This window comes from Arachis stenosperma, chromosome 8 (assembly GCF_014773155.1).
Source record: "Arachis stenosperma cultivar V10309 chromosome 8, arast.V10309.gnm1.PFL2, whole genome shotgun sequence".
NCBI classification, from domain to species: Eukaryota; Viridiplantae; Streptophyta; class Magnoliopsida; order Fabales; family Fabaceae; genus Arachis; species Arachis stenosperma.
The window spans coordinates 20,127,429-20,136,386 of record NC_080384.1 but is presented as its reverse complement, the minus strand read 5'-3'; the positions used below and the strand labels follow the sequence as shown (position 1 = coordinate 20,136,386).

Here is an 8,958-nt window from a genome sequence, read left to right as displayed (position 1 = left end):
ATGAAGAATTGGGTGATGTTCTCCATGAAGAATTGTAGGTGTTTCCATAGGGTTCTCCTAGGTAATTCACCTCTTCCATTGAAGGGTTCTCAGGATCATAAGCTCTTCTCAGATGAAGCATCCTTAGTACTGTTTGGTGCATTTTGCATTCCAGACAGACTTTGAGAAATCAATTGACTTGTTGAGTCAATATCTTGTTCTGAGCCAATATGGCATTCAGAGTGTCAATCTCAAGAACTCCTTTCTTCTGACTAGTCCCATTGTTCACAGGATTCCTTTCAGAAGTGTACATGAATTGGTTATTTGCAACCATTTCAATCAATTCTTGAGCTTCTGCAGGCGTCTTCTTCAGATGAAGAGATCCTCCAGCAGAGCTATCTAAAGACATCTTGGATAGTTCAGAGAGACCATCATAGAAAATTCCTATGATGCTCCATTCAGAAAGCATGTCTGAGGGACATCTTCTGATTAATTGTTTGTATCTTTCCCAAGCTTCATAGAGGGATTCTCCATCCTTCTGTCTGAAGGTTTGGACTTCCACTCTAAGCTTACTCTTTGTGGTGGAAGAACTTTGCCAAGAAGGCATTGACTAGCTTTCCAAGAGTCCAGGCTTTCTTTAGGTGAGAATCCAACCATATTCTAGCTCTGTCTCTTACAGCAAAAGGGAATAGCATCAGTCTGTAGACCTCAGGGTTAACCCCATTAGTCTTGACTGTGTCACAGATTGCAAGAATTCAGCTAAGAAATGATGAGGATCTTCCATTGGAAGTCCATGGAACTTGCAATTCTGTTGCATTAGAGAAACTAATTGAGGCTTAAGCTCAAAGTTGTTTGCTCCAATGGCAGGGATAGAGATGCTTCTCCCATAAAAATCAGGAGTAGGTGCAGTGAAGTCACCCAGCACCTTCCTTGCATTGTTGGCATTGTTGTTGTTTTCGGCTGCCATGTGTTCTTCTTCCTGAAGAATTCGGTCAGGTCCTCTAAAGAGAGTTGTGCTTTAGCTTCTCTTAGCTTTCTTCAAGGTCCTTTCAGGTTCAGGATCAGCTTCAACAAGAATGCCTTTGTCTCTGCTCCTGCTCATATGAAAGAGAAGAGAAAAAGAAAAGTGGAATTCTCTATGTCACAGTATAGAGATTCCTTGAAGTGTCAGAGGAAAAGAGAAATAGTAAGAAGAAGGAGAAGAAGAATTCGAACTTTATTAGTTAGAGTTCGAATTGTGCATTAAGAAGGAGTAGTACTCATAAATAGAAGGATGTGGGAAGGAGGGAAGAGAATTTTCGAAAATTCAATTAAAAGATTTTGAAAACATTTTGAAAATTTGATTGGTAATTTTCGAAAATCAAAAGTGAAAAAGAAATCAAGTGTTTTTTGAAAAGATTTTGAAATTAGAAATTAAAAAGATTTGATTGAAAACTATAAAAAAAAATGAGGTTAAAAAGATTTGATTGAAAAGTTATGGTTTTAAGAGATGTGATTGAGAAGATATGATTTGAAAACAATTGAAAGGATGTGATTTAAAAAAATTTGATGACTGCCTAACAAGAAAAGATATGATTCAAACATAAAACCTTCCTTAATAGAAAAGGCAAAAAATGTTCAATCAAATCATTAATTGTTAGTAAGTATCTTTGAAAAAGGAAAGAAATTGATTTTGAAAACATTTGATTGAAAAGATATGATTGAAAAAGATTTGATTTGAAAAACTTTGAAAACTTGAAAAAAAATTGATTTGAAAACAAAATCTTCCCCCTAGCACCATCCTGGCGTTAAACGCCCAGAATGGTATACATTCTGGCGTTTAACGCCCAAAATGCTACCTCTTTGGGCGTTAAACGCCCAACCAGGTACCCTGGCTGGCGTTTAAACGCCAGTCTGCCTTCTTCACTGGGCATTTTTGAATGCTCAGCTTTTTCTGTATAATTCCTCTGCAGTATGTTCTGAATCTTCAATTCTCTGTATTTTGACTTGAAAGACACAAATTAAAAATATTTTTGGATTTTTAATCATCAAAATGCAACAAGAATCAAATAACAATGCATGCAAGACACCAAACTTAGCAGTTTGTATACCACTAACACTATATGAGACACATAAACACCCAAGCCAAAAGAATTCAAAGATCAGAGTAAGAAATCATCAAGAATTACTTGAAGACCCTTAAGACACATGAATGAATGCATGTAATTGACACCAAACTTAAGATGAGACACTAGACTTAAGCAAGAAACAGCAAATATTTTTTTGGTTTTATGATTTGTAATTTTTTTTTTTTTGTTTTTTCGAAAATTCAGTGGAAAAAGGTATCAAAAATTCTTAATGAGAATTCAGGAATCAGTGCAATGCTAGTCTAAGACTCCGGTCCAGGAATTAGACATGGCTTCACAGCCAGCCAAGCTTTCAAAGAAAGCTTCGGTCCAAAACATAGACATGACCAAAGGTCAGCAGCCTTAGCAGATCACTGCTCCAAAAGCAAAATTGATGAAAATCAACAAGCTCTTGTGGTGATAAGTTGAAACCTCGGTCCAATCAGATTAGACATGGCTTCTCAGCCAGCCAGATTCAACAAATCATCATGAAACTCTAGAATTCATCTTCAAGAATTTCGAAAAAAAAAATAAATACCTAATCTAAGCAACAAGATGAACCGTCAGTTGTCCAAACTAGAACAATCCCAGGCATTGTTACCAAAAGCTTGCTCAAAACTTGAACAATCCCCGGCAACGGCGCCAAAAAACTTGGTGCGCGAAATTGTGAACAATACTTTTTCACAACTCTCATAATCCCGGTAATGGCTCCAAAAACGTGGTAGCTCAATACATGGCATTACACAACTTCGCACAACTAACCAGCAAGTGCACTGGGTCGTCCAAGTAATACCTTACGTGAGTAAGGGTCGATCCCACGGAGATGTTAGCATTGAAGCAAGCTATGGTCATCTTGTAAATCTTAGTCAGGCAAACTCAAATATATGATGATGAACGAAAATAATATAAAAGATAAAGATAGTGATACTTATGCATATCATTGGTGTAAGAGCTTCAGACAAGTGTATGAAGATGCCTTCCCTTCCGTCTCTCTGCTTTCCTACTGCCTTCATCCAATCCTTCTTACTCCTTTCCATGGCAAGCTCGTGTAGGGTTTCACTGTTGTCAGCAGCTACCTCCCATCCGCGCAGTGAAAGCTAATGCACGCACTCTGTCACAGTACTGCCAATCACTGGTTTGGTTCCCTCCCCTACTGGAATAGAATCCCTCTTTTGCGTCTGTCACTAACGCCCAGTAGGTTACAGGTTTGAAGCACGTCACAGTCATTCAATCATTGAATCCTACTCAGAATACCACAGACAAGGTTAGACCTTCCGGATTCTCTTGAATGCCGCCATCAGTTCTTGCCTATACACGAAGATTCCGATTAAAGAATCCAAGAGATTCACTAAGCCTCAGATGCTTGTAGAACAAGAATGGTTGTCAGTCACCTTGTTCATGAGTGAGAATGGCGATGGGCGTCAATCATCACCTTCATCATGTGAAGAACAAGTGATATCTTGGATAAAGAACAAGTGGAATTGAATGGAAGAACAATAGTAATTGCATTAATACTCGAGGTACAGCAGAGCTCCACACCTTAATCTATGGTGTGTAGAAACTCCACCGTTGAAAATACATAAGAACAAGGTCTAGGCATGGCCGAATGGCCAGCCTCCCAAAGGCCTAAGATAGCATAAAACAAAGATAGCTACCAAAAGTCTCTTAAATACAATAGTAAAAGGTCCTACTTATAGAAAAACTAGTACATAGATGAGTAAATGACATAAAAATCCACTTCCGGGCCCACTTGGTGTGTGCTTGGGCTGAGCAATGAAGCTTTTTTCGTGTAGAGACTCTCCTTGGAGTTAAACGCCAGCTTTAGTGCCAGTTGGGCGTTTAACTCCCAATTAGGTGCCAGTTCCGGCGTTTAACGCTGGAATTTCTTGAGGTGACTTTGAACGCCGGTTTGGGCCATCAAATCTTGGGCAAAGTATGGACTATTATATATTGCTGGAAAGCCCAGGATGTCTACTTTCCAACGCCGTTGAGAGCGCGCCAATTGGGCTTCTGTAGCTCCAGAAAATCCACTTCGAGTGCAGGGAGGTCAGAATCCAACAGCATCTGCAGTCCTTTTGAGTCTCTGGATCAGATTTTTGCTCAGATCCCTCAATTTCAGCCAGAAAATACCTGAAATCACAGAAAAACACACAAACTCATAGTAAAGTCCAGAAAAGTGAATTTTAATTAAAAACTAATAAAAATATACTAAAAACTAACTAAAAGATACTAAAACATACTAAAAACAATGCCAAAAGCATACAAATATCCGCTCATCACAACACCAAACTTAAATTGTTGCTTGTCCCCAAGCAATGAAGATCAAATAAGATAAAAAGAAGAGAATATGCGATGAACTCCAAAACATCTATGAAGATCAGTATTAATTAGATGAGCGGGGCTTTTATCTTTTTGCCTCTGAATAGTTTTGGCATCTCACTCTATCCCTTGTAATTCAGAATGATTGGCTTCTTTAGGAACTCAGAATCCAGATAGTGGTAATGATTCTCCTAGTAAAGTATGATGATTCTTGAACATAGCTATTTATTAAGTCTTGGCTGTGGCCCAAAGCACTCTGTCTTCCAGTATTACCACCGGATACATACATGCCACAGACACATAATTGGGTGAACCTTTTCAGATTGTGACTCAGCTTTGCTAGAGTCCCCAATTAGAGGTGTCCAGGGTTCTTAAGCACACTCTTATTTGCCTTGGATCACAACTTTATTTTTTTCTTTTTCTTTCTTTTTCTCTTTCTTTTTTTTCGGTTTTTTTTTTTCGCTGCTTTCTTTCTCTTTTTGTATTCACTGCTTTTCTTGCTTCAAGAATCATTTTTATGATTTTTCAGATCCTCAGTAACATGTCTCCTTTTTCATCATTCTTTCAAGAGCCAACATTCATGAACCACAAATTCAAAAGACATATGCACTGTTCAAGCATACATTCAGGGAACAAAAGTGTTGCCACCACATCAAAATAATTAAACTATTATAAAATTCAGAATTCATGCAATTCTTTCCTTTTTCAATTAAGCACGTTTTTATTAAGAGAGGTGATGGATTCATAGGACATTCATAACTTTAAGGCATAGACACTAAGACACTAATGATCACAAGACACAAACATGGATAAACATAAGCATAAAAATCGAAAAAACAGAAGAATAAAGAACAAGGAAATCAAGGAACGGGTCCACCTTAGTGATGGCGGCTCTTTCTTGCTCTTGAAGATCCTATGGAGTGCTTGAGCTCCTCAATGTCTCTTCCTTGTCTTGTTGCTCCTCCCTCATGATTCTTTGGTCTTCTCTAATATCATGGAGGAGAATGGAGTGTTCTTGATGCTCCACCCTTAGTTGTCCCATTGGAACTCAACTCTCTAGGGAGGTGTTTAATTGCTCCTAATAATTTTGTGGAGGAAAGTGCATCCCTTGAGGAATCTCAGGGATCTCATGGTGAGAGGGGTCTCTTGTGTACTCCATCCTTTTCTTGGTGATGGGCTTGTCCTCATCAAGGGGGTATCTCCCTCTATGTCAACTCCAACTGAATAACAGAGGTGACAGATGAGATGAGGAAAGGCTAACCTTGCCAAAGTGGAGGTCTTGTCGCCACCTTGTAGAGTTCTTGGGCTATAACCTCATGAACTTCTATTCTTCTCCAATCATGATGCTATGGATCATGATGGCCCGGTCTATGGTAACTTCGGACCGGTTGCTAGTGGGAATGATTGAGCGTTGTATGAACTCTAACCATCCTCTAGCCACGGGCTTGAGGTCATGCCTTCTCAATTGAACCGGCTTTCCTCTTGAATCTTGCTTCCATTGTGCGCCCTCTTCACATATGGTTGTGAGGACTTGGTCCAACCTTTGATCAAAGTTGACCCCTTCTAGTGTAAGGGTGCTCATCTCCTTGCATCATAGGCAAGTTGAACGCCACCCTCTCACTCTCCGGACTAAAATCCAAGTATTTCCCCCGAACCATAGTGAGATAATTCTTTAGATTCGGGTTCACACTTTGGTCATGGTTCTTGGTGATCCATGCATTGGCATAGAACTCTTGAACCATCAAGATTCCGACTTATTGAATGGGGTTGGTAAGCACTTCCCAACCTCTTCTTCGGATCTCATGGCGGATCTCCGGATATTCACCCTTTTTGAGTGAAAAGGGGACCTCGGGGATCACCTTCTTCAAGGCCACAACTTCATAGAAGTGGTCTTGATGCACCCTTGAGATGAATCTATCCATCTCCCATGACTCGGAGGTGGAAGCTTTTGCCTTCCCTTTCCTCTTTCTAGAGGTTTCTCCGGCCTTGGATGTCATAAATGGTTATGGAAAAACGAAAAAGCAACGCTTTTACCACACCAAACTTAAAATGTTTGCTCGTCCTCGAGCAAAAGAAGAAAGAAGAGAGTAGAAGAAGAAGAAATGAGGAAGAGGGGGATGGTGGTGTGTTCGGCCAAGAATGGAAAGAAGGGGTGTTTAGGTTGTGTGGAAATGAAGGGTTGAAGAAGGGTATATATAGGAAAGAGGGGGGGTAATGGTTCGGCCATTATGGGTGGGTTTGGGAGGGAAAGTGGTTTGAATTTGAAGGGTGAGGTTGGTGGGGATTTATGAAGGATGGATGTGAGTGGTGAAGAGAAAGATGGGATTTGATAGGTGAAGGGTTTTTGGGGAAGAGGTATTGAGGTGAGTGGTGAATGGGGGAAGAAGAGAGAGAGTGATGGTGGGGTCCTGTGGGGTCCACAGATCCTGTGGTGTCAAGGAAAAGTCATCCCTGCACCAAATGTTGCTCAAAATCACGTTTTGAGCTATTTCTGGCGTTAAACGCCGGGCTGGTGCCCATTCCTGGCGTTTAACGCCAGGTTGTTGCCCTTTACTGGCGTTTAACGCCAGTCTGGTGCCCCTTTCTGGCGTTAAACGCCCAGAATGGTGCCAGACTGGGCGTTAAACGCCCAACAGCTAGCATTACTGGCGTTTGAACGCCAGCTTCTTCTCCTCCAGGGTGTGCTATTTTTCTTCCTGTTTTCATTCTGTTTTGCTTTTTTCATTGTTTTTGTGACTTCTTATGATCATCAACCTACAAAAAAGATAAAATAACAAAAGAAAGTAGTTAGCTATAAAACATTGGGTTGCCTCCCAACAAGCGCTTCTTTAATGTCATTAGCTTGACAGAGGACTCTCATGGAGCCTCAGAAATACTCAGAACCGTGTTGGAACCTCCCAACACCAAACTTAGAGTTTGAATGTGGGGGTTCAACACCAAACTTAGAGTTTGGTTGTGGCCTCCCAACACCAAACTTAGAGTTTGACTGTGGGGGCTCTGCTTGGCTCTGTTTTGAGAGAAGCTCTTCATGCTTCCTCTCCATGATGATAGAGGGATGTCCTTGGGCCTTAAACACCAAGGATTCTTCATTCACTTGAATGATCAACTCTCCTCTATCAACATCAATCACAGCCTTTGCTGTGGCTAGGAAGGGTCTGCCAAGGATGATGGATTCATCCATGCACTTCCCAGTCTCTAGGACTATGAAATCAGTAGGGATGTAATGGTCTTCAATCTTCACCAAAACGTTCTCTACAAGTCCATGAGCTAGTTTTCTTGAATTGTCTGCCATCTCTAATGAGATTCTTGCAGCTTGCACCTCAAAGATCCCTAATTTCTCCATTACAGAGAGGGGCATGAGGTTTACACTTGACCCTAAGTCACACAAGGCCTTTTTGAAGGTCATGGTGCCTATGGTACAAGGTATAGAAAACTTCCCAGGATCTTGCCTCTTTAGAGGCAGTTTCTGCCTAGACAAGTCATCCAGTTCTTTGGTAAGCAAAGGTGGTTCTTCCTCCCAAGTCTCATTTCCAAATAACTTGTCATTTAGCTTCATGATTGCTCCAAGGTATTTAGCAACTTGCTCTTCAGTGACATACTCATCCTCTTCAGAGGAAGAATACTCATCAGAGCTCATGAATGGCAGAAGTAAGTCCAATGGAATCTCTATGGTCTCAATTTGAGCCTCAGATTCCCATGGTTCCTCATTGAGGAACCCAGAGGAGATTGGTACACGCCCACTGAGGTCTTCCTCAGTGGCGTCCACCTCCTCTCTTTCCTCTCCATATTCGGCCATGGTTATGGCTTTGCACTCTCCTTTTGGATTTTCTTCTGTATTACTTGGGAGAGTACTAGGAGGGAGTTCAGTAATTTTCTTGCTCAGCTATCCCACTTGTCCTTCCAAATTTCTGATGGAGGACCTTGTTTCATTCATGAAACTTTGAGTGGTTTTGATTAGATCAGAGACCATTGTTGCTAAGTCAGAGGTATTCTGCTTAGAACTCTCTGTCTGTTGCTGAGAAGATGATGGAAAAGGCTTGCTATTGCTAAACCTGTTTCTTCCACCATTATTGTTATTGAAACCTTGTTGAGGTCTCTCTTGATTCTTCCATGAGAAATTTGGGTGATTTCTCCATGAAGAATTGTAGGTGTTTCCATAGGGTTCTCCTAGGTAATTCACCTCTTCCATTGAAGGGTTCTCAGGATCATAAGCTTCTTCCTCAGATGAAGCATCCTTAGTACTGTTTGGTGCATTTTGCATTCCAGACAGACTTTGAGAAATCAAATTGACTTGTTGAGTCAATATCTTGTTCTGAGCCAATATGGCATTCAGAGTGTCAATCTCAAGAACTCCTTTCTTCTGACTAGTCCCATTGTTCACAGGATTCCTTTCAGAAGTGTACATGAATTGGTTATTTACAACCATTTCAATCAATTCTTGAGCTTCTGCAGGCGTCTTCTTCAGATGAAGAGATCCTCCAGCAGAGCTATCTAAAGACATCTTGGATAGTTCAGAGAGACCATCATAGAAAATTCCTATGATGCTCCATTCAGA

At 40.7% G+C, this 8,958-nt stretch overlaps 1 non-coding gene across 1 annotated transcript; it reads left to right on the top strand.

Annotated features, from left to right (window-relative positions):
- Positions 1-442: 442 nt before the first annotated feature.
- LOC130947100 (small nucleolar RNA R71) lies at positions 443-550 on the top strand. The gene has a single exon (XR_009072511.1). It is a non-coding gene; the product is annotated as a small nucleolar RNA R71 (small nucleolar RNA).
- Positions 551-8,958: the final 8,408 nt, after the last annotated feature.